At 40.8% G+C, this 26,886-nt stretch overlaps 1 protein-coding gene and 1 non-coding gene across 2 annotated transcripts in view; one reads left to right on the top strand and one right to left on the bottom strand.

Annotated features, from left to right (window-relative positions):
* LOC124798573 (zwei Ig domain protein zig-8-like) overlaps positions 1 to 26,886 on the bottom strand; it is a 212,922-nt gene that overhangs the window by 9,572 nt on the left and 176,464 nt on the right. The window lies entirely within an intron of this gene.
* Positions 8,390 to 8,464, top strand: Trnat-cgu. Its single transcript has one exon. It is a non-coding gene; the product is annotated as a tRNA-Thr (tRNA).

The raw sequence follows: 26,886 nt of genomic DNA on the forward strand, positions 1-26,886 counted from the left end.
AGCAGGGCAGCTGCAAACGCAACAATGACTAAAGTTTCTGAATCAGTGTTGAATGAATAAATAATACACATGTCATAAAACCTACTGAATTCACGGGTCCTGTATAACCAAATGGATAACACTTTAAATAAGAGGTGACAACTAGGTCAATCACTGAATACTAAGTGATAAACGGACTTAGAAGGAACTCTAATTGTACCATATCTAAGTATATACATAATATTAACATGTAAAATGGAAAGCAAATTTATTATGTAATTCTAGTAAAATGCAGTAAACCATGTTCCAATTTAAAAGTGACTATCCGAAAGCTCAAATAGTGAAAAGATGGATAAACTGAAGTACGAACTGGAACGACGTGAAAGTGTGAACAGTTAACTATGCAAGAACACGACGTGTGTGACTGTGTTTAACAGTGGAAGGCTGTCCTGAAAGTATAGTGAACAAAAGAATAAAAATTAATAACTCAAATGGTGAGCCTTTGCCAGAAAACAATTTAGATGCGAAACATGATAGACATTCACAGTGTGGATAAATGTTTCGGCAGAGAAGTGAGACTATAGATAGCGCACAGCGAACTGTGGTTTCCGAACCGGCAGATGCACGCTAGAAGCGACGCAGGCCAAGTGATATGAAGCGAAAAGTGTCACCGCGACGTACTCAACTGAACACTCACCATGGTGACAGTACGTACTGCGATCAAGTGAACACTTAGCTTAAAATTACAGCTACGTTAAATCAGTGTAAAATGTGTGAGTTCGTACCAGAACTTATTTAAAGACCTGGAACTCGTTCGTTCGCACATTCTTGCAATGCATTCCGTAAACAGTGAACAAGAGTGACTGTGGAGTGTTTGGGAAACTAATGAATTTTCTTCCAACAATTATAACAGGTATAGTTACTTTATTATGTCGATGAACTGATACTCGGTGAAATGTTTACATGTTGCGCGACGCAGCGAGCGATAGGCGGTTGTCCTGTCCGGGCAGCGGACGCCGCGCCACGCCAACGACCGGCAGCTGTTCGCGCCTACGCCACCGCTTGGGCCAACGAACCGGCGCCGACTGCTACAAGCGGTCACATACGCTATCGTCTACGCCAGCAGCGTCACACCGCCAGACCAACAACAAACCGCCGTCGGAAACTTTTACTTCGATCAGATCCAAAAATGTTGTAGTCGACAATGAACTGATAAACCATGTAAAATTGTAACAGTCAAAAACACAAAGTCTAAAACAACTATCTGTACAAAAAAAGGACTGTTGTACGTTATGTAATTTCATGTTTTAATGATGATTTTTTTGTAATGTAAAGGTATGTGTATATATTTGTTTGTTAATCTGCTACATATTCAATGTAAATCAAAATTAACCTTAATAACAACAATCCGAAGGCTCCGGGCAGGTTTTTTGGCCCGTTCTTTTCCCTTACGCCTGTAACCCGAATGGGGGAGCGTAAGTCAAAGTCCCTCGGGTCTGTAAGATACCGGATTGTTCCTATTCATAATAAAAACAGAAAGACAGATGGGACTGATAGACGTACTCACCTGTAATTGTGAATTAGGTATGACACCCATAATTGTGTAATGAACAGATTATTGAACAGTGAATTGAAATAGGTGGGCGAAACATAAACTGAAATATAAAACCGTAGTGAGTCTGTACATAAACACCCTCACTAGGGAGCACATGTCACGGTACGTCACATAAATATAGACATTTATTTTATGAATATAATTACTATTAAAGATACAGTTAATGTTCTTGAAACAACTGGTATACAGCGATAATTTAAGAGTAGCATCTTTATTTAATGTCTATGAAAATAAAAAAGGATCGAAAGAGACGCGATTGTACGGCCGAGGAGGAAGGACGTATTTTATGAGACACACACTGTTTTGTTTCGTGTTACGAAAGGCAGCCACTGAGCGGCTACACATATTTTATGTACGTTATTCGTATTTATTGCTAAAATAAACTTGTTATTATAATTACAAAATCAATTTATTTGTAATGCTCGCAGTGGCTAGTTATTTTTTATAAGGATGCTCATCTTCCGATGCAGCCTCTGGTCGGCCAAGGTCAAACCCTGCTTTGCAATCAATAACTAGAAATTAACAAAATTACATTCAGTTCAGTTAACGGCAACTATATTTTAGTCACCACGTTCAAAATCTAAAGTTGGTACACGAATAACTAAGACCCTTCAAGAACCCGTTTCATATATACTTATGCACGTAAGTAAAAGTGATACGAAAAGACAATATCCCTGAGAGAAACAAGCATGCTAATAAATTAAAAATAAAAATATATAAAATATAAATGTAATAATTTTTTGTATACGACGTCACGAATGCCATCAAAGACGTCACATCCCGCAGCATAACCCGATTTAATTCGACTACATTACATTATCCTCGTTTTGCTTCTGTTGATGTTCATTTCATATCTTCCTTTTAATATATAGATTGATTTATAGTTACCCAATGAAAATATGAGAGAGAGAGAGTCTTGAAAGAAAGCGTATGTGCTTATCGATGAGTGAGGGCTGAGTCACGACCATAAAAGTGTCTGAAATATTTGTAAGAACGTTTTCTGGCACCTGTAAATACCTCAAGCTGTGGCACTGAAAACTAGGGAAATTTAATGGCGAAATGTTTGTGGACTTGTGCTATTTATATGGGGTAGCGTGACGTGGACTTGCAACACTTTTACGCAAGCTAGCCAGTGTTGGAATTCATCTTTTGAGAACAATGGCTGGACCTGCTTTATTTTACAGTGATGATAGATTTGATTTTAACCCATTACTGGTCAGTGTCCCTTTTTTGGGAAGCGAAAATTTTACTTATTTTTACGTAAGCAATGGAGCTTTTAGCCTTTATTGTTGCACCCGTAGGTTCAACTAACTGCTATAATGCCTGTAAATGTAAAATAAATAACTTTTTTTCTAAGTACTTCACCACAGGAAAACTATAAACTTGGCGATTTTTTGATCTCACACTTGGCAGCACTGTATGTCCGCTGGTAGTTCCTGGACGTCAATGACCTGTGATTTAGTTGTCTGGACATGTTTGTTATGAACATATGGACGTCCATGTAAGATTAAGTATACTCCAGATTTTTTTTCAAGTAAGTGCAATATCGATGTATTTTATGCGTCCCAATAATGGGACAATGGCATGTTACACTATCACTTATTGTTGATGTGCCCTATTCTTGTATACAAGTATTATACAGAGAAGAATTGCATTTTACGTTCTTTATATCTGCTTTTTTTCATGTTCTATTTGAATTTTAAGATTCCAACAGGATAAAAACATGCCGCGTGGACTTACACTTGAAGAAATTCTAGCAGAACTAGCAAACCATCAAGAGTGTGACGATGAAGATGATGACGTAGAATTGGCGATTATTCCACCCGATGTGGATGTAATAACAGATGAAGAAGACATTGACAAAAATGTATTGAACAATGAGTCTGTTGTACAAGTTGTAGCCGGTACTTTAGAGAGAAGCTCTCACTTTTGGATGTCTGACAGAGAATAGTGATGTTTTACCTATCAAAGAAAACAGGATCAGTACCAAAACGCAGAGGACCACAAGAAAGCAAATTGATGGGAGGACGTGTGAGCACAGAAGTACGATTAGATCCAGGAAATCATTTCATTGTGCCAAGTAAAACACAGAAGAGAGTAAAACACAGAAGAGATGTGCTTAATGCAAGAAAAAAACAACAAAAATTTCTGATAAGTGCAATGTTGGTGTACACTACAAGCGTTTTCCTCCATTTCATACTGAATAGACATACAATAATATTAAAACATTCTTTATTTATTGTTTGTGTTGTTTCTTACAATATTATGCATGGAGAATAAGGTTGCGAATTTGGATAGCGCATTTGGCCAATGTCCCAAAAATGGGACGGTCTGCTATTGATCATCCAGATTATCAGAGAACTTAAACATTATTTTGCCAGAACACTATTGCACAGTTGAAACTAAAAAAAAAGCAAAGCGTTGTTATTTTCCCCCACTCCTGACAAATGTTCCACAGCTTTGTCTATCTGCTGATTTAGAGCAGTATGGTGTCTGTTGTTCGTTTATCCACAGGAAAAACCATCCAGTTTCGTACGAAAATAAACACGCGGTGAGCCAACTCGTGCTACTGCGGTAGCAGAAGTGAACCTGTAGGTGGCAGCACGAGTGCGGACCGTGTGTTAGCATTCAGTACAGGGCGCGGTCACTTGTTTAATTAACTCATTTAACCACAAGTCCAGCAGTAAGCGCAACTCTCACGTATGCTGTGTCTCATCTTTCCTCTCTCTGCCGTCTCTCACTTCTCTCTCTCTCTCTCTCTCGACCTCTCTCTCTCGACCTCTCTCGACCTCTCAGTATGTATCCGTCTTCCGTTTTCCCTCCCTCTTTTCTTTCTCGATGTCCTCGCTCACCTTCGCCTACGCGCGATTTGTTTATCCATTCCCATCCCAACCTAGTCGCCGCTGCTTTCACTTACTTCCACTCTCTCCTCCCATCGCCAGACCGTTTCTCGGTGGTATACTCACACACACACACAGTGAGTACGCCAGCATACACCGCCCGCAGGCTTGCTTAATTAGAAGGCCACACCGGGCACACTGCCTTTGGCCGGCGATGCCCGCACAGCAGGCAGCTGGAGAAGCCCCACTCCGGTCTATTTGCAACGCCGGGTCGACGCCTCGCTTAATGAGAGACTGCCAGCAGTTGATCAGCATTCCATCGGTGCTGCCTCTTCGACGCCTCTTACAGACGCCGCGCGAAGCTCTGTAATTACGGGGAGGCCGGAGTGGTGGACAGGGCCGAGTGGTGGCTCGCAGCGGAGGCGATCTCATTTAGAGAGGGCTACTGCTCACTTGCACGGCTAATGGTCTTTTCGGGTCTCTACTGCTAATCAACGATTAGCAGTAGAGACCAGCGATTTTATTTAAATATTCACTTCGCTATATCGCGAACAGATTCCAGAACACTAAAAGACGTAATATTTGTCTCACAACGTAGCTACAGACATTGTTCATACTGTAGTAATCGTATTAAGAACAGTCAGTGATCCCATGACCTTTTAAAAATATTGTATTTCATCAGTCTACCTAAATGGCAACAATAACGTTCCGGTTTTTACAAGTGAAGACAGTGCCATATTATTATGTGTTATCCACAAAAATGTCTGCTTAAAACATGAAAATACTTCGTCGTCATTAACAGAATCATATCGTCGTGGGGCAACACATCCATCCACAATCCGAGGAGTAGTCTTCCGTCTAACGTTCTGACTTGTAGTAGCACGAGTTTTCCTAAACAACTGGTCACGGATGCTGATAATAACTGTCTGTACATCTGAAAACGAATCTAAAAGGTAACTAGCCTAGTATAATCATTTTAATAACAAACTGTATAAAAATTCAACACTGATTCGACAGTATGTGCCCGTAATACGAATGGAAACGAATTCAGAAGCATTGGTTGGCCGTTAGTGAATGTAGAAAGAGCGAGTTGAATTCACGAGGTCCTCAGTATATTACCAAGACGAAAAAGATACGCTAAAGCATTTGAAGATATTGTTTCTACTTTAATTTCCCTGCAAAATATTATGTACACAGGGAACTTTTATTCCTGTAGTTATGTTATAAATTCCAGCTACTAAAACGCAAAATCCCATTTTCCAGTTGTTGATTAGGTACTATTTCAGTCAAATTTTTCAGCTGAGTAGAACTCTAATACACCTGCCTCTTCTATTGCAAATAGTCTTAAAGTCCTAAGCTCTGCAATGATGATGGCACATAAATTATTATTAAACACCCTAAGTTGATAACTCTCTGTGACAATTATGAAACACCATAAGTTGATGACTCCCTGTGACCAGACATTTCTCTTAAATAAAGAACATTACCTTCTTAATTTTCAAAATTACAAAATTCAGCAGTTGCCACTACTTCTAATTTACTGCTTACATCACAAGTAAACCGGAACAGGCATTTTACCTAGTTCATGAAGTGCTGATGAAGCTGATGCAAAGTTCATAAGCAATCGGGAATAGTAGACACTTAGTTTGTAGTCCAGTATCTATACTGTAAGAAGAGCCAGCAGTTACAAACCACAGCTATACTCGACAGCTGATAAAGAGTAGTCATACATTCAATATATGTGCTACAGAACAATGACACATATTTAGAACGAACGTCACTGCTAAATCTTACTTCAGTGTATCATAACATTGACGTCAAGCATAGGAAATTAGCGAATAAGAGAATATCATTAATTTCATTATATTGCAATCTTAGAAAAATTAATAAAACACGCATATAAGTTTCACCAGTGAGGAGTAATACTTCCTGAACTTGTTGATTTTCTGTTGTGTTCTACACAGTCTACATTAAGATATTTCATAATCACATTATCACTTAATACCTCGTTTCTTCATCTTCAGTATCATTTTTCAATGGAAAGAGATGATACTGTCTCAGTTTTCCACCGTTAATGTTGCATGATATTAAGAGAAGACACCTCCATCGTCAGACATGCGTATTATTCATCATTTTAACGATAACACCAGCTTCAAAAAAGTGATACATAGAAAACCAGGTAGGGCACTGGAGATTCGGATTAGAATATTATAAAATAATAACACCTTTACATTAATCATTCCTATCAGCAATGACATTCTGTTTAGGTAAATAACAGCAGATGACTACATATTGGAAAATTTGTAAGTGTAAGCGTTATTTAGAGTTTATAGTTATAAAATGGTGACTTGTTCGGTCTGTACATACTGTTGTAAAGAGGTTAAGGCGTAGCTACAGCGAGGAAATCCAGAATCAAGTAATGGTTTACTACTTGTGATTTTTCCAAAATAGCCAATATAAGTCTATGCCCGGACAAAGATGATTACCCATATCGCTAAAGAATGAAGATACCTGTGCACAATCATAAATCACTAAATTTTAAAATTATAACGAAATTCAAACGACTGTGCAACAAATTCATGAAGATACTAACATGATCATTAACAGATCTCTCTATGCCAATCTTCTCTTCGAGAATAGTATCCGTTTTGAGACACCAGTTCGTGTTCCGTTTTCGCAGGTGTCACGGCTCACTCATCTAAAGAACTGCAAGGAAGTCCTAAGCGCAACCGTTTTTCTCCTACAACAGAATGTCTTTCATTCGGTGAGTGCCATCTCCAACGTTAAAGTGTCCCTCGCGACGCACGAACCGGTAATCTCAAAAGACGTCCCAGGTAAGTAAAACCGTGCCATTTGTCAGCCCGTGCCCTCCGAGCGGCCTCTCATGTATAATCTGAGCAGAAAAGTCTATCTTTCACGGTTGACAGATCCGGATTAAAAATGAAATGGAGCTGGGGTTGGGATGGTACGCTGACGGGGTGGAAGGGGAAGTGAGGAGGGCATGACGTTGGAAGGCGAGAAAGAGAACCGGAGAACAAATTTAGTTCCACCACTGCTTGAGGAAGCGGTAACACACCCTGGCGTGCCTGCCTATCTCTAAAAGGATGAAACTTTGCTGAGAGGAATTCAGTGCGCTTCGGTAGCTCTCGGGTCTTCTGGGAAACAAAGGTGTTTCACAAAATGCTGCTCGAAGGCAATGGGAGCAAACTTGGTGCAACGTTAGACGCCTGGCATCCGTCAAGCTCGCTTCAGATCAAGAGATGGATGGCAGAGGCATTTCTGCTCTCATCCACGCTGGCGCTATCGAAGCTGTTTCGATTTTACGTCACTGTCTTGCTACGGGTTATCCATCGTTCTTCGGGAGGCTTTTCCAATTCTCTAAGCTACTGCACTCTGTGACTCTTCATATTCGCTCTTAATACATTTCCAATAGTTCTCCTTCAGTTTCCACTCAAGCCCTGCAGACTTTGTTGGGAAAAACTTTATTCTGTTTCATTTCTATGTTATATCATAACTGGCGGCAAGTCTCAGCAAATCGTGATCACCTTTAGTACCTGACCTCACATTTTTTGTTAATGATGACCTTTTTCGACCTGACTAGCATTTTATCTCCAGATCTGAATGTCGAAAGGACAAATGAAGTATGAGAATAATAAGTAACGTAAATGTAACACTGTAAATACTACAAAAAGATTAAAAATAAAAACTATGTAAAAGTACACAGCATGCTATGAGGAAGGGTACATTGTCATCAAGTGACTTGTGCTAAAACCGGTGACCATTATACTGTAGAGTGTAAAGAATAATATTCTATCATAAAAAGTTATTAAAATTAATAGTACTTTAATACATTTTAGAAGATACAAGATAAAAATAAGTATACAAATGTATGAAATAACCTCACATGACATGGAAGCGTGCGGAAGATAGTCCGTGCATTCCCTCTAACCTCTGTGCACTCGGTGGCTCAGTTGGATAGAGCGTCTGCTACGTAAGCAGGAGATTCCGGGTTCGAGTCCCAGTCGAGGCACACATTTTCACATCTCCCCATCGGTATGTATCAACGCCCGTCAGCAGCTGAAGGTATTAAATATAATTCTAATTTCGTTCTAAGACGGCTGCGGGTCGTCAATGGTGTCTGTTTCTTCAGACAGACAACCATATCCATGTAAGTATACTTTAAAAACAGGTTCTTGAAGGGACCTTTCAGTTTAATCAGAAATTGCGACACGTGTCATGTTAACATAATCACATACCTTCCTTAATTTAGTGTAACAACACGAGCCCAGGTAAATGTGCTACATGCCAGAAAGTGCGCCTCTTGCGGAAGCACGCAGTGTTGCGCCATCGCGCTTAGCCCATCAGCACACGGGCTGAGACAGCTAACGTCGACGTGTGCATGGACGGGATATCCCACGGCACGAGACACAGGGTCGGCCGCACACTGCACGAGCTGGTTGACGTGATTCTGCGCTATCAAAGCTCTCAACTGGCGTAAGTCGGCTTTATTTGGCTCGAAAACCATACAGTTAGTTAAAAAGAAACGCATTTAAAATTCTTGCCTTACCTCTATTAAAACAATCATTTCGTTTTCTGACTGTGCGCTGTCACATTGTTTTGTATCTGGTGTACATAAATAACAACTTTAATATCCTTGAATGCACAGTAAGACGAAAATAAAAGATACCTGTCCACTCTGGAAAGACATCACCTTATAAAAAGTCACCAAATCACACTCAGTCCTGACGGAGGGTGCACATATGCACTATCCAAACTGCCGTCTACCTTGCTGCTTTACAGAGAACCGGAACTAGACCGAAAAAACGACCTGGTGCCACGCCGGTGTCTAGTGTGGTCGTTGGGCGTACAGTTAAATTGTCACTGTGCTGAGAGACAAAGGTGCTCCAGACGTCAGCCCACTGTTGGTGTGTATTACCTTTCTGCAAAAAAACCCGTTTACTGACTCAGGATCCGTAATGTGGCTCCACGATTCCGCACGACTGAGAGAATAATATGTCTGTTCTCTCAGGCGCCAGTCGCACGGGGCCATTGATACACTGCATAGTATTAAGGATGGGGCTCCTGATTTTTTTTTATTTATTTATTTTTATTTCATCGGTCAGTTGACAGGTTTGATGCGATCCGCCACGAATTCCGATCATGTGCCAGCCTCTTCATCTCAGTGTAGCACTTGCAAACAATATCCTGAAATATTTGCCGAAAGTATTCCTATCTCTGCCTTCCGCTAGATTATCTGCTCTTTCCAGCCGCATCTATAACCATGGAAGTTCCACTTGTCTTAACGCACGTCCTAACATATTGTCCCTTAATCTTTTATCTGTTTACCATATGTTCCTTCCTTCGCCGAGCCTGTGGAGGACCTCCTCATTTCTTGCAACATTTCACTCACTTTTCAATACCCTTCTCCGCACCACATCTCAAACGCTTCGATTCTGTTATTTCCCGGTTTCTCCTCACTCCACGGTTAGCTTGTAGAGGAGGGCTGGTTGGAAGGTTCGACTGGTGAAAGTGGAAGCAGTCAGTAATTTAGATTACTTTAGGTGGCACACTAAAGAAACAGGAGGCAGTTTGCGCGCAGTTAGGTTCAGACAGTGTAAATTGTTGGGGAACACCCATGCATCAACAATAACTTGTTTTACGGGTAGGAGACCCGAAAATTACGCCAGAGAATGTGGAGAAGGCTCGTGGTTGGCACTCAGTCGAAAAATTACACTGAAGCGCCAAAGAAACTAATATAGGCATGGCTATTCAAATACAGAGATACGTAAACAGGCAGTATACTGCGCTGCGCTCGGCAACGCCTATATAACACAACAAGTGTTTGGTGCAGTTGTTCGATGGCTTGCTGCTGCTACGATGGCCGGTTATCTAGATTTAAGTGAGTTTGAACATGTTGTTATAGGCGGCACACGAGCGATGGGACACAGCATCTCCGAGGTAGCGATTACGTCTGATCACTTGTATCCATTAATGTCCATTGTGAATTACACGGACTTGGGCAATTCCAGCAGGACAAAGTTATACCCTACACGCCCAGAACTGTTACGGAGTGGCTCCAGGAGCCCACTTCTGATTTTAAACGCTTCCGGTGGCCACCAGACTGCCGACATATAAACGTTATTGCGCACATCTGGGATGCCTTGCAATGAGCTGTTCAGAAGATATCTCCACCACCTCGTAATCTTGCGGATTTATGGACGGCCATACAGTATTCATGGAGTCGCTTCCCTACAGTATTACTTCAGACCTCGGTCGAGTCGACACCACATCGTGCCGCGGCACTTCTGCGTGCTCCCCGGGGTCATACACGACATTAGGCCGGTGTACCAGCTTCTTTAGCTCATCATTGTATTTACATAACATCAAATATAACAGAGATTATTTATATTAATTTCATATTAAACTCCCACAACCTTTTAGAAAACGAGGAAGTATAAAAACTTAAACAATCTTCATCTGATCTATTTTCGGTCGCGCATAACGAAGCCTTGGCGAAGGACGCTACGCTAAATCTTCACCAATTTCGGCCTCAGTTTCTAAACTTTTGCTATCGAAATTCAATTATATATCAAATCCTAATGCGACCGACACGCGTTCATGAATCTCATGCCTCTACTGAAAGTAATATGATTGTAATATTCCAGCTGCGAGTGCCATTGATGATACGCTACCGCAATTTGATCGACAACGCTTTTTGCTAAAAAAAGCAGAATATATGTTATCTTGTAATAGTTGGAAATAAGTAACGCCGATTGGGCATTGTGTTTATTGGAGGTCACATAAATTTGCAAAAAGAAGTAACTTGAAGTGCAAAGGTCAACTTGTAATTGCATTTATGAAGAATAAAAACTGATTTTGTGAAACAAGAAGGTAATTATTGTTCACGAACCTTTATTCGATGTTGGATCCTCGGACCTTCATAAAAACTATTAGTTCGTCTAGCAATAATTGCATAGTGATTTCCTAGCGAATTAACAATACTGGGCGAATTTGCGTTGTTAATCAGGAAATATCATACTGCCACTGTTGTTCAACCTTGCCATTCTGAAAGTGTTTCCAGAAAATAAAATCTTACGGCGACTGTGAATATTGTAGTTGCAGAGGGAGAAGGCGTCTTCATCGAGAGTTGTAGCAGTTTTCTTCGACTTTGCCTGGCGTTCTCTGAGAACCGGAGAAGCGGAAACCTCCAACTCATCCTGTACCTAACCTGTTCTCTCCTTACAGCAGCCACGAAGAAAACACATTCATTTATAGTCAAATTTTTTCACAGATTGTTTTGTACCAGACAGGTAAAAAATTTTATAGTGTATGCATCTAGGCAAAAAATACAGAAGAGAGTTTTTTTAGTGTAGTACCTGTCTTATCTTTGTCAAAGACAAAAGTCAGGGAGGAAGTGAATTAATTAATTAATTTTTCTTATGAGTAGCATTTCATTTTAGGTTTCCATTCATTTTGTTACAATGAATCATGCCTAAAATGATTCGTTCTCGAGACATTCAACGTACTGTTGCTTGGAAACAGGATATTTTCATTGGGTCTAACGTATAACATAAACCTCATACGATATGAAAAAAATGGCTCTGAGCACTATGGGACTCAACTGCTGTGGTCATCAGTCCCCTAGAACTTAGAACTACTGAAACCTAACTAACCTAAGGACATCACACACACCCATGCCCGAGGCAGGATTCGAACCTGCGACCGTAGTAGCAGCGCGGCTCCGGACTGGAGCGCCTACAACCGCACGACCACCGCGGCCGGCCATACGATATGAGTTTCTGCTGAAAACCACTAGTACAGTACGGCGTCTTGCTTTCTGCTTGTAACATAGGGAGCATTCCTACTTCCTGTTGGTTCTACTTAGCGTGACTCGTTGCCGAAAAAATATCGCAGAACTTATTTTGTGTGTAACGTGACGAAATGGCGTCTCGGAGACAAATAGCAGCGACATAAAACACGTAGCGTGCCACGTCAGCGTAAGCAAACTCGTCCCGTGTGCCGACGACTTTACCGTGTGTCGCCTTTCGTTTGTTGGTTGGTGCCTGGACTGTTACCGTAATCAGGGACTCTTCGCCCACGAGCATATTGAGCCGTGCATGAATCGCCGTCCCACCATTTGGTATTTCACAACCTATTTTAAAGTATTTCCATCTCACCACGTTGATTTAAATTACTGGCGTTACTGAGTTGCGGTTTTGTCTGACCGTCATAAGCGCTAGTAGCGCATATCCTTATGTCCCGTCTGATGGGATCTTTGCTCGGCTGCTATTACTTCCCGCTTGTCTCCTGTCGTGGAGTCAGTCGGAACGTGCGAGGAGTAGAGTTCACGGCGGCAGTTCAAGTCGTGATTTCGGCCCTGGCAGTCAGTTGCAACGCGTCCGGAGCGCTGACCGGGTGAGCCAGTCGCCGGCTTGCATCAGCAGTGAGCCCTGCGTGAACATCACCCGCCCGACCGTTGCCGCCACGCATCTCTTAAGCCGGGCCTGACTTTTGGTGGATTGTTGGTCGATCGGTTGGTCCGAGGACATCGCCGTGCGGCGTGGTCGATTGGGAACGCTGGCGGTCTCTGCGCAGTGTCGAAGTCTGTCTGGAGCTGTCCATTCGGTACGAGCATCGTCGGTCGTGAGAACATGAAGGTTGAGTGGTTTTGTGCATTACGTTGTTGGTTCCGGCGTTACTGTTGTGAAGTGTTTCTGATTGTGGTTGTTAGTGTTCTGGTTACCTGTCCTGGCCGCTAACGTAGTTTTTAAGCAGTGTCTTTTCCTCAGCAGTTGTTTGCTGCCCAACATGGTGTGCAGTTTTGGCAGCTCAGTTCACATACGCGTTTGTTTGGGGATAGTTTTCTTGGGGCCTTGAATTCTCGTGTACTCCGTCATGGCAAGTCCGTGACTGTCCCTTTGTTGGGTTCGCACGAATTAAGTGTAGTTGGACTCACTACGTGTCTCGCCTAAGTGAACGAGGGCAGACCGATCCACTGGAGACTCTAGAGTCTCGTTCTCTTATTTATCCTTTTGCCAGTGTTAATGTTGTTGTATTTTTACTGAATTTTAAAATTTCACTTTGGCAGGGTTAGTTGTGGGCTTTCAGTCCTGGAAACATGTATTCAGAGTTTTCTCCAAGTCCAAACATTAGCGCCTTCTGCTCTTGAAAGGTTATTGTAATTTTCTCTGAAGGATTTTACGAGTTATTGTGGGCCTACTGCCGTTGGTGTTGCAAAAAGGAAATTTTTAAACTTAATGTATTGTTTTATCGATTTTTCCAATATATATTTCATTAATTTGCAGAATTTAACTTTGCGGCCTTCAGCCATCATATTGCGTTCGTTTATCTCTTTCTGTGCAGCTTGTGGGCTATCAGCCCTGTTAGCATCTTAAAACGTTGTGGCCTTCTGCCTTCAGTAGTCACGATAGTATATCCTGAATTGTTAAGAGTTAGTCCCGCGGCCTGCAGCCGCTGCGCATGCTCATTTCATTGAGCTTTATGTCATGTTGTTGTTGTTGTTGTTGTTGTTGTGGTCTTCAGTCCTGAGACTGGTTTGATGCAGCTCTCCATGCTACTCTATCCTGTGCAAGCTTTTTCATCTCCCAGTACCTACTGCAACCTACATCCTTCTGAATCTGCTTAGTGTATTCATCTCTTGGTCTCCCTCTACGATTTTTACCCTCCACGCTGCCCTCCAATACTAAATTGGTGATCCCTTGATGCCTCAGAACATGTCCTACCAACCGATCCCTTCTTCTGGTCAAGTTGTGCCACAAACTTCTCTTCTCCCCAATCCTATTCAATACTTCCTCATTAGTTATGTGATCTACCCATCTAATCTTCAGCATTCTTCTGTAGCACCACATTTCAAAAGCTTCTATTCTCTTCTTGTCCAAACTATTTATCGTCCATGTTTCACTTCCATACACGGCTACACTCCATACGAATACTTTCAGAAATGACTTCCTGACACTTAAATCAGTACTGGATGTTAACAAATTTCTCTTCTTCAGAAACGCTTTCCTTGCCATTGCCAGCCTACATTTTATATCCTCTCTACTTCGACCATCATCAGTTATTTTGCTCCCTAAATAGCAAAACTCCTTTACTACTTTAAGTGCCTCATTTCCTAATCTAATTCCCTCAGCATCACCCGACTTAATTAGACTACATTCCATTATCCTTGTTTTGCTTTTGTTGACGTTCATCTTATATCCTCCTTTCAAGACACTGTCCATTCCATTCAACTGCTCTTGCAAGTCCTTTGCTGTCTCTGACAGAATTACAATGTCATCGGCGAACCTCAAAGTTTTTATTTCTTCTCCATGGATTTTAATACCTACTCCGAATTTTTCTTTTGTTTCCTTTACTGCTTGCTCAATATACAGATTGAACAACATCGGGGAGAGGCTACAACCCTGTCTTACTCCCTTCCCAACCACTGCTTCCCTTTCATGTCCCTCGACTCTTATAAGTGCCATCTGGTTTCTGTACAAATTGTAAATAGCCTTTCGCTCCCTGTATTTTACCCCTGCCACCTTTAGAATTTGAAAGAGAGTATTCCAGTCAACATTGTCAAAAGCTTTCTCTAAGTCTACAAATGCTAGAAACGTAGGTTTGCCTTTCCTTAATCTTTCTTCTAAGGTAAGTCGTAAGGTCAGTATTGCCTCACGTGTTCCAGTGTTTCTACGGAATCCAAACTGATCTTCCCCGAGGTTGGCTTCTACTAGTTTTTCCATTCGTCTGTAAAGAATTCGTGTTAGTATTTTGCAGCTGTGACTTATTAAGCTGATAGTTCGGTAATTTTCACATCTGTCAACACCTGCTTTCTTCGGGATTGGAATTATTATATTCTTCTTGAAGTCTGAGGGTATTTCGCCTGTTTCATACATCTTGCTCACCAGATGGTAGATTTTTGTCAGGACTGGCTCTCCCACGGCCGTCAGTAGTTCCAATGGAATATTGTCTACTCCGGGGGCCTTGTTTCGACTCAGGTCTTTCAGTGCTCTGTCAAACTCTCCACGCAGTATCATATCTCCCATTTCATCTTCATCTACATCCTCTTCCATTTCCATAATATTGTCCACAAGTACATCGCCCTTGTATAGACCCTCTATATACTCCTTCCACCTTTCTGCTTTCCCTTCTTTGCTTAGAACTGGGTTTCCATCTGAGCTCTTGATATTCATACAAGTCGTTCTCTTATCTCCAAAGGTCTCTCTAATTTTCCTGTAGGCGGTATCTATCTTACCCCTAGTGAGATAGGCCTCTACATCCTTACATTTGTCCTCTTGCCATCCCTGCTTAGCCATTTTGCACTTCCTGTCGATCTCATTTTTGAGACGTTTGTATTCCTTTTTGCCTGTTTCACTTACTGCATTTTTATATTTTCTCCTTTCATCAGTTAAATTCAATATTTCTTCTGTTACCCAAGGATTTCTACTAGCCCTCGTCTTTTTACCAACTTGATCCTCTGCTGCCTTCACTACTTCATCCCTCAAAGCTACCCATTCTTCTTCTATTGTATTTATTTCCCCCATTCCTGTCAATTGCTCCCTTATGCTCTCCCTGAATCTCTGTACAACCTCTGGTTCTTTTAGTTTATCCAGGTCCCATCTCCTTAAATTCCCACCTTTTTGCAGTTTCTTCAGTTTTAATCTACAGGTCATAACCAATAGATTGTGGTCAGAGTCCACATCTGCCCTTGGAAATGTCTTACAAATTAAAAAACCTGGTTCCTAAATCTCTGTCTTACCGTTATATAATCTATTTGAGACCTTTTAGTATCTCCAGGGTTCTTTTATGTATACAACCTTCTTTCATGATTCTTAAACCAAGTGTTAGTTATGATTATGTTGTGCTCTGTGCAAAATTCGACCAAGCGGCTTCCTCTTTCATTTCTGTCCCCCAATCCATATTCACCTACTATGTTTCCTTCTCTCCCTTTTCCTACACTCGAATTCCAGTCACCCATGACTATTAAATTTTCGTCTCCCTTCACAATCTGAATAATTTCTTTTATTTCATCATACATTTCATCAATTTCTTCGTCATCTGCAGAGCTAGTTGGCATATAAACTTGTACTACTGTAGTAGGCGTGGGCTTCGTATCTATCTTGGCCACAATATTGCTTTCACTATGCTGTTTGTAGTAGCTTACCCGCATTCCTATTTTCCTATTCATTATTAAACCTACTCCTGCATTACCCCTATTTGATTTTGTGTTTATAACCCTGTAGTCACCTGACCAGAAGTCTTGTTCCTCCTGCCACCGAACTTCACTAATTCCCACTATATCTAACTTCAACCTATCCATTTCCCTTTTTAAATTTTCTAACCTACCTGCCCGATTAAGGGATCTGACATTCCACGCTCCGATCCGTAGAACGCCAGTTTTCTTTCTCCTGATAACGACATCCTCTTGAGTAGTCCCCGCCCGGAGATCCGAATGGGGGACTATTTTACCTCCGGAATATTTTACCCAAGAGGACGCCATCATCATGTAATCATACAGTAAAGCTGCATGCCCTCGGGAAAAATTACGGCTGTAGTTTCCCCTTGCTTTCAGCCGTTCGCAGTACCAGCACAGCAAGGCCGTTTTGGTTATTGTTACAAGGCCAGATCAGTCAATCATCCAGACTGTTGCCCTTGCAACTACTGAAAAGGCTGCTGCCCCTCTTCAGGAACCACACGTTTGTCTGGCCTCTCAACAGATACCCCTCCATTGTGGTTGCACCTACGGTACGGCTATCTGTATCGCTGAGGCACGCAAGCCTCCCCACCAACGGCAAGGTCCATAGTTCATGGGGGGGCTTTATGTCATGTCTTTTCAAAATTGAACTTATTCTAAAGCATCTGTTTGGAAGCTTTCAGCTACGAAGCAAATTTAAGTCTTCAAAAAGTGTATTTGTGAACTAAATGATAATAAATTACAATTGTGAAATGAATCCGACCACAAAGTCCCTTGGCCCTTTCCACAATCCTAATTACCTGTTAGCCCTGTGTGACTTAGCGGGCGTCTCAGATACGTGACTTCGGGAGCTGCAGCACTGCGACAATTCTCTTTTGGTCCGAATAAATACAGGTCTGGCGAGGCTGAGTATTTGTGAAAGCAGTGATACGTGAAGTGGTCTACTGTCCTAGTGTCTGACTCTTCCGTCAGCCGCTCTGCTGTCGCTCTGACAGGCACATCTTCCGATGAGTCCAGCCGCCACTTGACGGGCCGAAGGCCCAAGTTACGCCCTCTATCCACAGAGCTAATTGGGCGCTTGTTAGCGCCAATCGCAGCCAGCCAGCTGCCAGTCTTAGGTTGGCTCTCCGAACATCTGCTCTTATTACTTCCACGGCCTGAGTCAGTAGGCTTTGTCTGCCTGCAGTGTCAGCCCTGACGCTTGGACCGTTGACTACCAAGGTTGCGCCACACCTGTGTCGCGCTAACCGCAACACCTGCTGGAGGCCGACTGTAACGCTTTGCTGCCGTGGTCTGAGGAGCCGTACCCGTCCTCCAGTGCTGCCTGTTGTGGGCCTCAGTTCCACTTCCAACTACCGAGTGTAATAAATGGGTTTAAACAGTTACGGAGCGGCGTAATTTACTCCTACCCACCATCCACCGCCTCAACATTAGGTTCGTAACGCTAACATTTCATTATGTTATATAAGCGTGTAACTGTAGAGATATCGAATTCATTTGCTCTCATAGTCTGCTTCAAGTTCTCAATTTCCTCATCAATTTATTCCTCTGATAAAGACGAAAGTAATATCCTGCACAACAATGAATAAAACCGGGCTTTCTTGTACCATTAGCGATTACATGACTTCTCTTGAATTGTAATACCGGTGCATCTCGATTTCCCACAAATATTCTGAATTTGTGTATACCATTGTTTTCTGACGAGGTTAAAATAGTGCAAAATGTTTGAAATTCCGAAAAAAGTACGGATAAGCCATAGGGAACTACGCGTAATATACTATATGTTGAAAGGTAGCTACTCTGAGCCACAGCGCCAGAGATTGCGCCAAAGAGTTTTATTCCGCCGCCTCCACTGGAGTGCTTGTCCAGAACTCGTAGTAGGCAGTTCTTGTTGAGATGTGCTAGTAGTCAGTGCTTGTCGAGAACTCGTAGTAGTGAGTGCTTGCTGAGATGTCGTAGTGAATAGTTCTTGTCGATAAGTCGTAGTGGAGAGTGCTTGTTCCATGTTTTATGCAGTTGTTTGATGGGATAGACAGCAGATGTTGTTCTAATGGAGATATTGTAATGGTCAGAGTGCTTTTCGTCAATATATATGAAGGTTACGGTTCTATAAAATATTTAAGAACTTCAGGTAAATTTTGTGCGTGTCCGACGTTAAGACGACTTGCTATCGAGAAAATTTCAGGAAGAATGTAATTTCGAAGAAGAAACTAATAAACTAAAAAGGTAACTATTAATTGAGTTTATTTTTCAGGTAACATATTTCCACTTTAGACGTAATTTGCTGCTCGCGATTACGTGATTCATACTTTGTGCTACATTTCATGTTCTATGAATTTACTTGTGAAGCGACGTGCTTGCGTACGCTAACTGATTTTGACAATGATTGATTAATGAACAGGGTTGTTATTTGTATATATTATGCATCGCTTGGCTGCTAGGCTCTTTTACTGATGTCACATTTTTTATTATGTGTCTGCTGTGCTATTTAATTAAATTATAATTGTCACATGATTAGTTGTGCTGATATGGTTATGTATGTAGGTTACACTTTGTGATTTATCTGCTTGCGCCTTCATGTTTACTTATTAAGATAACATATGAACATTTATTTGCTTATGCTGATATGATGCTAATGACCTGTTTATTGTGTAAGATATATGTTTGCTGCTGTGCGTATGGATTGCACATTTACACATTTCTGTTTTGTTGTCATAACTATTCTTCAATTTAGAATATAGCAATGCTGATGTACAGTGTACGAACACAGAGTTTAGGTCACACTATGGTATTAATTATAGATTGTTTGTTTGGCAGAGCCTCGTTGTAGGAATTGTGCTGCATCCACTTGTTGACATTCTGTTCTCTACTGGTATATTTACTCGCTGTTACATGTTTTGCTTACACTCAGTGCCTTATATTTTTTACATAAGAAAATGAACTGCTGTAATTCGACGAACGACGTTAGTACAAGAAACTTCATAGAATTCACATGAGCTGGAGGTTTTATGGAAGCTGTATAAATTTATGCTAATAGGAAGGAAGCTAACGACATGACATACCAAAACTAGGTTTAGACCATTGACAGTTATTACACTGCATTCTTCGTGAGCAATTGAAATAGGAAGTGACACTTGACACAAGTTGACATTCTGTTCTCTACTGGTATATTTACTCGCTGTTGCATGTTTTGCTTACGCACAGTGCCTTATATTTTTAAGATAAGAAAATGAACTGCCATGGGCTGGAGGTTTTATGGAAGCTGTATAAATTTATGCTAATAGGAAGGAAGCTAACGACATGACATACCAAAACTAGGTTTAGACCATGGACAGTCATTACACTGCATTCTTCGTGAGCAATTGAAATAGGAAGTGACACTTGACACAAAAAATACTCCACATGCTTGCTTCTGCCATGATTCTTGAAGTGGTGTACACACTGTGAAATATTATGATCATTCACTCTCCGTAATCGTACTTAATTACTGAGAGTTATTCGAACTAAAGTCTGTTAGAGGTCCTGTATGCATTTCTTTTATTTAATGATGGACAAGGTAACCAAAATGTATTATATGATTCACAATGAGTAGAAGATTTGGGTCAGATGGATTACACAGAGGTTGTGTGTGGACATTGTGTCTTCGGATTGTATGGGATGATGAACTGAAGTTTGCACTAGAATTTTATATGTACTTGTTCGAGGAGACTGACTATAGGAAAGAGTTGTTATGGAAGTGGAATGATATTGGTAATAAGGTTTATATGTATCGACGTATTGAAGAGGTATTATTGAGGTATTATTGATATTATGTGAATGTTGATGATTATTGGAGTTTTGGTGGACAAGAGGTAAGGTAAATGATATTGATGATAAGATTTATATGTATCGACGTAACAGGTATTATTGAAGTATTAAGATTATGTGATGCTGATGATTATTGGAGTTTTGATGGATAAGAGGCAAAGTAAGTGAGGAGCATATTTTTTTTGTTGGTTTATATGGAACAAGGAAGATGAAGTTAGCAGATTAGAACACTAAAGTGGAAAGAAGATTGTCTACACACACACTTTGTTAAATCACTAAGCAGTATACACTTTTTTTTTTGGAGAGAGGAAGTATTTGCATATCTTGGCACACTGACAGTTGTTCAGCAACTGTACATTTTGATCTGGCTTGGCAAACATTGGTCTTGGCATGATGACTATGACGTTGACTAACTATTATTGACTGTTATACATTGCTGCCACTACTACTTGATACACATGATGAACATTAAATTTTGACAGAATTGCATTTACACAGTTAACACTATTCAATTACACAGTAGCACTAATGTGGACGAAAGATGAGTGAGTGTGTTTTGTGTGTTTTCCTTTCCCAATCCCAAATTGGTACCGACCTATCTCCTAAATATTATCTTACTTGTTTGTTGTGGCTTGCACTGACACTCATAAATATTATAGGTTTACTGATATTTGTGCATTTGTAATAATTAAGACGACAATTATCTTATATCATTTGTGTGTTTCTTATAATTTATATGTTTAGTGTAAGAGCATTGAGAATAATTTTGTAAAAGCAATTGCGTGTGCATTCAAACTGTTGTTCACACCTGCACCTGTTCAACATTGAAGTGTGACACTTAGAAATGTTTAATTTCTGCTGATGAACTGTGTGATTAGTGATAGTGAATATTATGGACTGTTACTTGCACTTTTTCTACATGATTGGTGCCACTGGGACATGTTTAATTTCTGCTTATAAACTCTGATGAACAGTGTGATTAGTGATAGTGAATATTATGGACTGCTGTCTGGACCTGCTCATCATTGCTAAGTGCCACTGATGGAACTGCTTCTACTGAAATGATGTCACTTGTTGCTGTCTGCACCTGTTCAACATTGCTGGGTGCCACTGATGGACTATTTCTACTGAATCGATGTCACATGTTGGTGTCTGCACCTGTTCAACATTACTAGGTGCCAATGATGGACTGCTTCTACTGACATAATGTCACTTGTTGGTGTCTGCACCTGCTCAACATTGCTGGGTGCCACTGATGGACTGCTTCTACTGAAATTATGTCACTTGTTGCTGTCTGCACCTGCTCAACATTGCTGGGTGCCACTGATGGACTGCTTCTACTGAAATGATGTCACTTGTTGGTGTCTGCACCTGTTCAACATTACTGGGTGCCACTGATGGACTGCTTCTACTGAAATGATGTCACTTGTTGCTGTCTGCACCTGTTCAACATTGCTGGGTGTCACTAATGGAACTGCTTCGACTGAAATAATTTCACTTGTTGGTGTCTGCACCTGCTCAACATTACTGGGTGCCACTGATGGAACTGCTTCTACCGAAATGATGTCACTTGTTGCTGTCTGCACCTGTTCAACATTGCTAGGTACTACTGATGGAACTGCTTGTACTGAAATGATGTCACTTGTTGCTGTCTGCACCTGCTCAACATTGCTGGGTGCCACTGATGGACTGCTTCTACTGACATAATGTCACATGTTGGTGTCTGCACCTGCTCAACATTGCTGGGTGCCACTGATGGACTGCTTCTACTGACATAATGTCACTTGTTGGTGTCTGTACCTGTTCAACATTGCTGGGTGCCACTGATGGACTGCTTGTACTGAAATGATGTCACTTGTTGCTGTACCTGCTCTACATTGCTGGGTGCCACTGATGGACTGCTTCTACTGACATAATGTCACTTGTTGGTGTCTGCACCTGTTCAACATTGCTGGGTGCCACTGATGGATTGCTTCTACTGACATAATGTCACTTGTTGGTGTCTGTACCTGTTCAACATTGCTGGGTGCCACTGATGGACTGCTTGTACTGAAATGATGTCACTTGTTGGTGTCTGCACCTGTTCAACATTGCTGGGTGCCACTAATGGAACTGTTTCTACTAAATTGATGTCACTTGTTGGTATTTGCACCTGTTGACCATTGCTGGGTGCTACTGCTGGAACTATCAACTACATGTTTTTTTTTTAATCATTGAAAGCATTTTATGTGAACATTTGTATAAACTGATATGTAAAGTCACATGTATGAAAGAATTTGTATTGCTTACTGTATTTTATATATTAGGTTATTGAAAGGTCAGTGCAAAGCCAAAATTTTATCTAATTATGTGATATTTATGTATTAATATTATCTTTTTTTTGTCTGTATTTTTGTGGACGAATTTGGTGGTATTTTCACCACCAATGCTGGCAAAAATACCATCAAATTCTGGCCCGTGGAGGAAGGGCATATGAAAGGTGGCTACTCTGAGCCACAGCGCCAGAGATTGCGCCAAAGAGTTTTATTCCGCCGCCTTCACTGGAGTGCTTGTCCAGAACTCGTAGTAGGCAGTTCTTGTTGAGATGTGCTAGTAGTCAGTGCTTGTCGAGAATTCGTAGTAGGCAGTGCTTGTCGAGATGTCGTAGTGAAATGTTCTTGTCGAGAAGTCGTAGTGGAGAGTGCTTGTTCCATGTTTTATGCAGTTGTTTGATGGGCTAGACAGCAGATGTTGTTCTAATAGAGATATGGTAATGATTAGAGTGCTTTTCATCAATATATATGAAGGTAACAAAACTCGCTTTATTTCTCATTATTTCAATGTCTTCAATAATGCGTCATTACAGGTTCAGTCAACAAAGCATCTGGCTTGTGTTCTTGTATTAGAGTGTAATTCTGGTTTTCTTGCGCAATTAAAGTATTTCTAATTTTTTGATTACTTCAGTATAGATGGTATTTAAAATTTCTTGTCTTGTTGAAGAAGAACCGTGCCAGATGTGTACGTTGAATCACACTCCCACACAGAGAACAATTACACTTGTGTTTTGGTTTCGTAGGTTTTATAGTTGCTGGGGACTTAATTAATTAATTGTGTTAACGGAAATTTTCTTTCATTCTTTGTTGTTGTTCTATGCAGTCAGATTGCGTACAAAAACTAGTCAGACCCAACCGTTTACGAGACTACGTAATCGGACATACAGCTCCAAAAAAAAATTATTTTCGTTATATATAATTAAGCCCCCATGCAATGTACAAGAATCAATAGGGAACAATAAGAGTAGGAGACCAAGCACAAAATGCTCGGAATCAAAAAAGTTGTTAGACAAGAATGTTCAATCTACACAGTGAAGAAGCAGTGTCGGAAATGAAAGAAAAATTCAAATGCGAGATTAAAACTCAGGGTGAAGGGATACCATTGCTATCCTCAGTGAAAGTGAAGACGAGTTACAGGATCAGTTAAATGGAATGGACGATATAATCCGTGCAGAATAGAGACTGAGAGGAAACTGAAGAAAGACGAAAGTAACGAGAGCTAGAAAATACGAGAACAGCGAGAAATTTAACATCAGAGCTGCAGATCATGAAGCAGACGAAGTCAAGGAATTTTGCTGTCTAGGCTGCAACATAACCCATGATGGACAGAGAAACGATGACATAAGAAGTAGAGCAGCACTTGGTAAAGAGAAAACTATTAGCACTAAACACAGACGTTTATCTGAGGAAGAAATTTCGGAGAATATGTGTTTGGAGCACAGTACTGTATGGAAGTGAAACGTGGTGGGAAAATCGCAACTCAAGGGAATTGAAGCATTTGAGATGTGGCTCTAAAGAAGAATGTGGAAAACCTGGTGGACTGATAAGGTAAGGAATGAGGAGACTCTGCGCAGAACCGACAAGGAAACGAATATATGGAAAACACTGACAAGAAGAACAGCCAGGATCGTAGGACACCTATTCAGATATCAGGGAATATCTTCTCGTGGTACTATAATGAGCTGTAGAGCGTAAAAGCTGTAAAGGAAGAAAGCGATTGGAATACACGTAGCAACTATATAAGGATGTAGGTTCCAAGTGCTACTCTGAAATGAAATGGTTGGCATAGGTGAGGAATTCATGGCAGGCTGCTTTATACCCACTAGAAAGCTGATGACAAAAAAAAGGCAAGAAAATGGATTTTTTTGTTTTTAAATTTAATTTAATTTTACAAAGTTTGGTACACAGTCATCTGTCTCATGTCGTCCTCACTCTAATAAACTACACTTACTTAGGTATCACTTAAAGAAAAGTACCTGATTTGTTACAAACAAGCTTTTTTTCACGATAGGATCATCCAAATCACGCCAGGAACTGTCTCCTGTGGTGGCCAGCCAGCATGTTAGTCACAGCCAAGCGTTGAATCAGCTCAACCCCAAACAGCATCCCCGTTCATTTATTTAACCTATACTGACTTTTTTTTTGTATTTTACTTATTTATTTTTAATTACCACAATAGTTTCCATAATCGGTACATCTTTACACAAATATTTAATATCGAGCGAAGCCCGTTTTGCGTTTTGAGATATATCAAGGCCTCGATTTTCGACAACAAGCTCATAGGTGTTCATAATGCAAAATGTTTCCAGGAAAGTGTGCAGGGCTTAGAGTCTTTTTACAGCAGCACTTTATTGTTGAAATTTGCTGAGTCTACAGCTCTGACATGCAACTTTCACATGAGAACATTTTTCCCTTTATATGATACTGCAGAACATAGATTTTCAGTTGTAGCGCAGCCGATTATTTAATTATCATTCTTCTGCCTTTCTGGAACTAACTATGGGCAGGTTCACCAGGCTTGCATAGAGATCAAGTCATTTTTACTAAAAGAAAGGTTGTTGTGGCTACAATGACAAATAACAGCAAACCCTTTCAAAATATCGTAGGTCTCTTCATAATGATCCTTTTCTCTTTTTCTGTTCCTTCTTCGATAAAACCCTTACGTACTCAAACTGCAAAGGAGATAAAATGTCACCTACACCTAAATGAGAAACTAATAATTCCTTACTAAGTAAATCTTTACTCTTAATGACTCTCTAATCTGTAATTTACCCAACAATCATCTACTTTTATCTTCAATATCACCAGTGATTCGTGACTTCGACATGTCTTGGGATTACGTCGGTAAGCAATCACGTGTTGTTAAACTTAATACTTGTTTTCTCTTTCATAATTTTAAATGTCAAATTTCCTAATTCTGGAGAAACAAAATGAATTTTCGCTCAACGCTTCTTTTAATACTGATGCAGACGTTCTCCAGTAAATGTACAATGTCTGACGAGTATTCTGTTTTCGCCAACACGAACGTGAAGTCGACACAGGTTGGCACAAAACGCAGCCTGGGCCACGCGCAACACACTCGTGCCCTGAGTGTCACGCAACCTGTTAAGGACGTGGCGAACCATAGTGGCCACTTTGGTATTTTTGTAAATGAACGTCAGTTTTTAAAATGTTGTTTTGACAGATGCCGGACTCAGGATATGCAAATTTAAAACTTTTGCTAATCTTTCAGCCTTCTTCCTTATGAAATTTTTAACACACGAGAAAATATATAAGTTACAATATGATTTGAGTCGTTACCCACATTTTTGTTTTTAGTTTTATCGGTATAATTTGGTATACACTGAAATATATAACATTAAGTTTTAAGTTTCTGAGAATGTATGTTTGTAGCACATCATTGTACGTTGGTGAAACATAGACTGTGCCAAATCCGCAACAGGAGAGAATCTAAGCATTTGAGATGGGGTGCTACAGAAAAATGTTGAAAATCTGGTGGACTGATAAGGTAAGGAATGAGGAAGTCTTCTGCAGAACCGGCGAAGAAAAATGTTCAAATGTGTGTGAAATCTTATGGGACTTAACTGCGAAGGTCATCAGTCCCTAAGCTTACACACTACTTAACCTAAATTATCCTAAGGAGAAACACACACCAATGCTAGAGGGAGGACTCGAACCTCCGCCGGGATCAGCCGCACAGTCCATCTGCAGCGCCATAGACCGCTCAGCTAATCCTGCGCGGCGAACCGGCGGGGAAAGTAATACATGAAAACCCTGGCAGGGAGAAGGGACCAGATGGTAGGACACCTGTTAGGATATCGGGAACTAACTTCTATGGTATTTTAGGGAGCAACAGAAGGTTGACGTGACTATTCAGTACATAGGAAGCACAATCCCTTTAGTCACAATTTCTTGGGGGTTTACCGAATCATACGATGCTTCTTTGACTTTGTGGTGCAATATCAGGTGGAAATCGTTTTTAATGTAGGACTTATTTCTGCTCTTCAATGAGGCAATGTGAAATGCATGTTCCTGTTGCGAGAATGTTAGATGTAAGGATTTCTAATTCGCGATCCAGATGAAAGACAATATGATGAGAAATAGTGGAAAACTTACAGAAAAATTTAGCAAGAGCAGTTT

The sequence above is a fragment of the Schistocerca piceifrons genome, chromosome 5 (genome assembly GCF_021461385.2).
Source record: "Schistocerca piceifrons isolate TAMUIC-IGC-003096 chromosome 5, iqSchPice1.1, whole genome shotgun sequence".
Lineage (NCBI taxonomy): Eukaryota > Metazoa > Arthropoda > Insecta > Orthoptera > Acrididae > Schistocerca > Schistocerca piceifrons.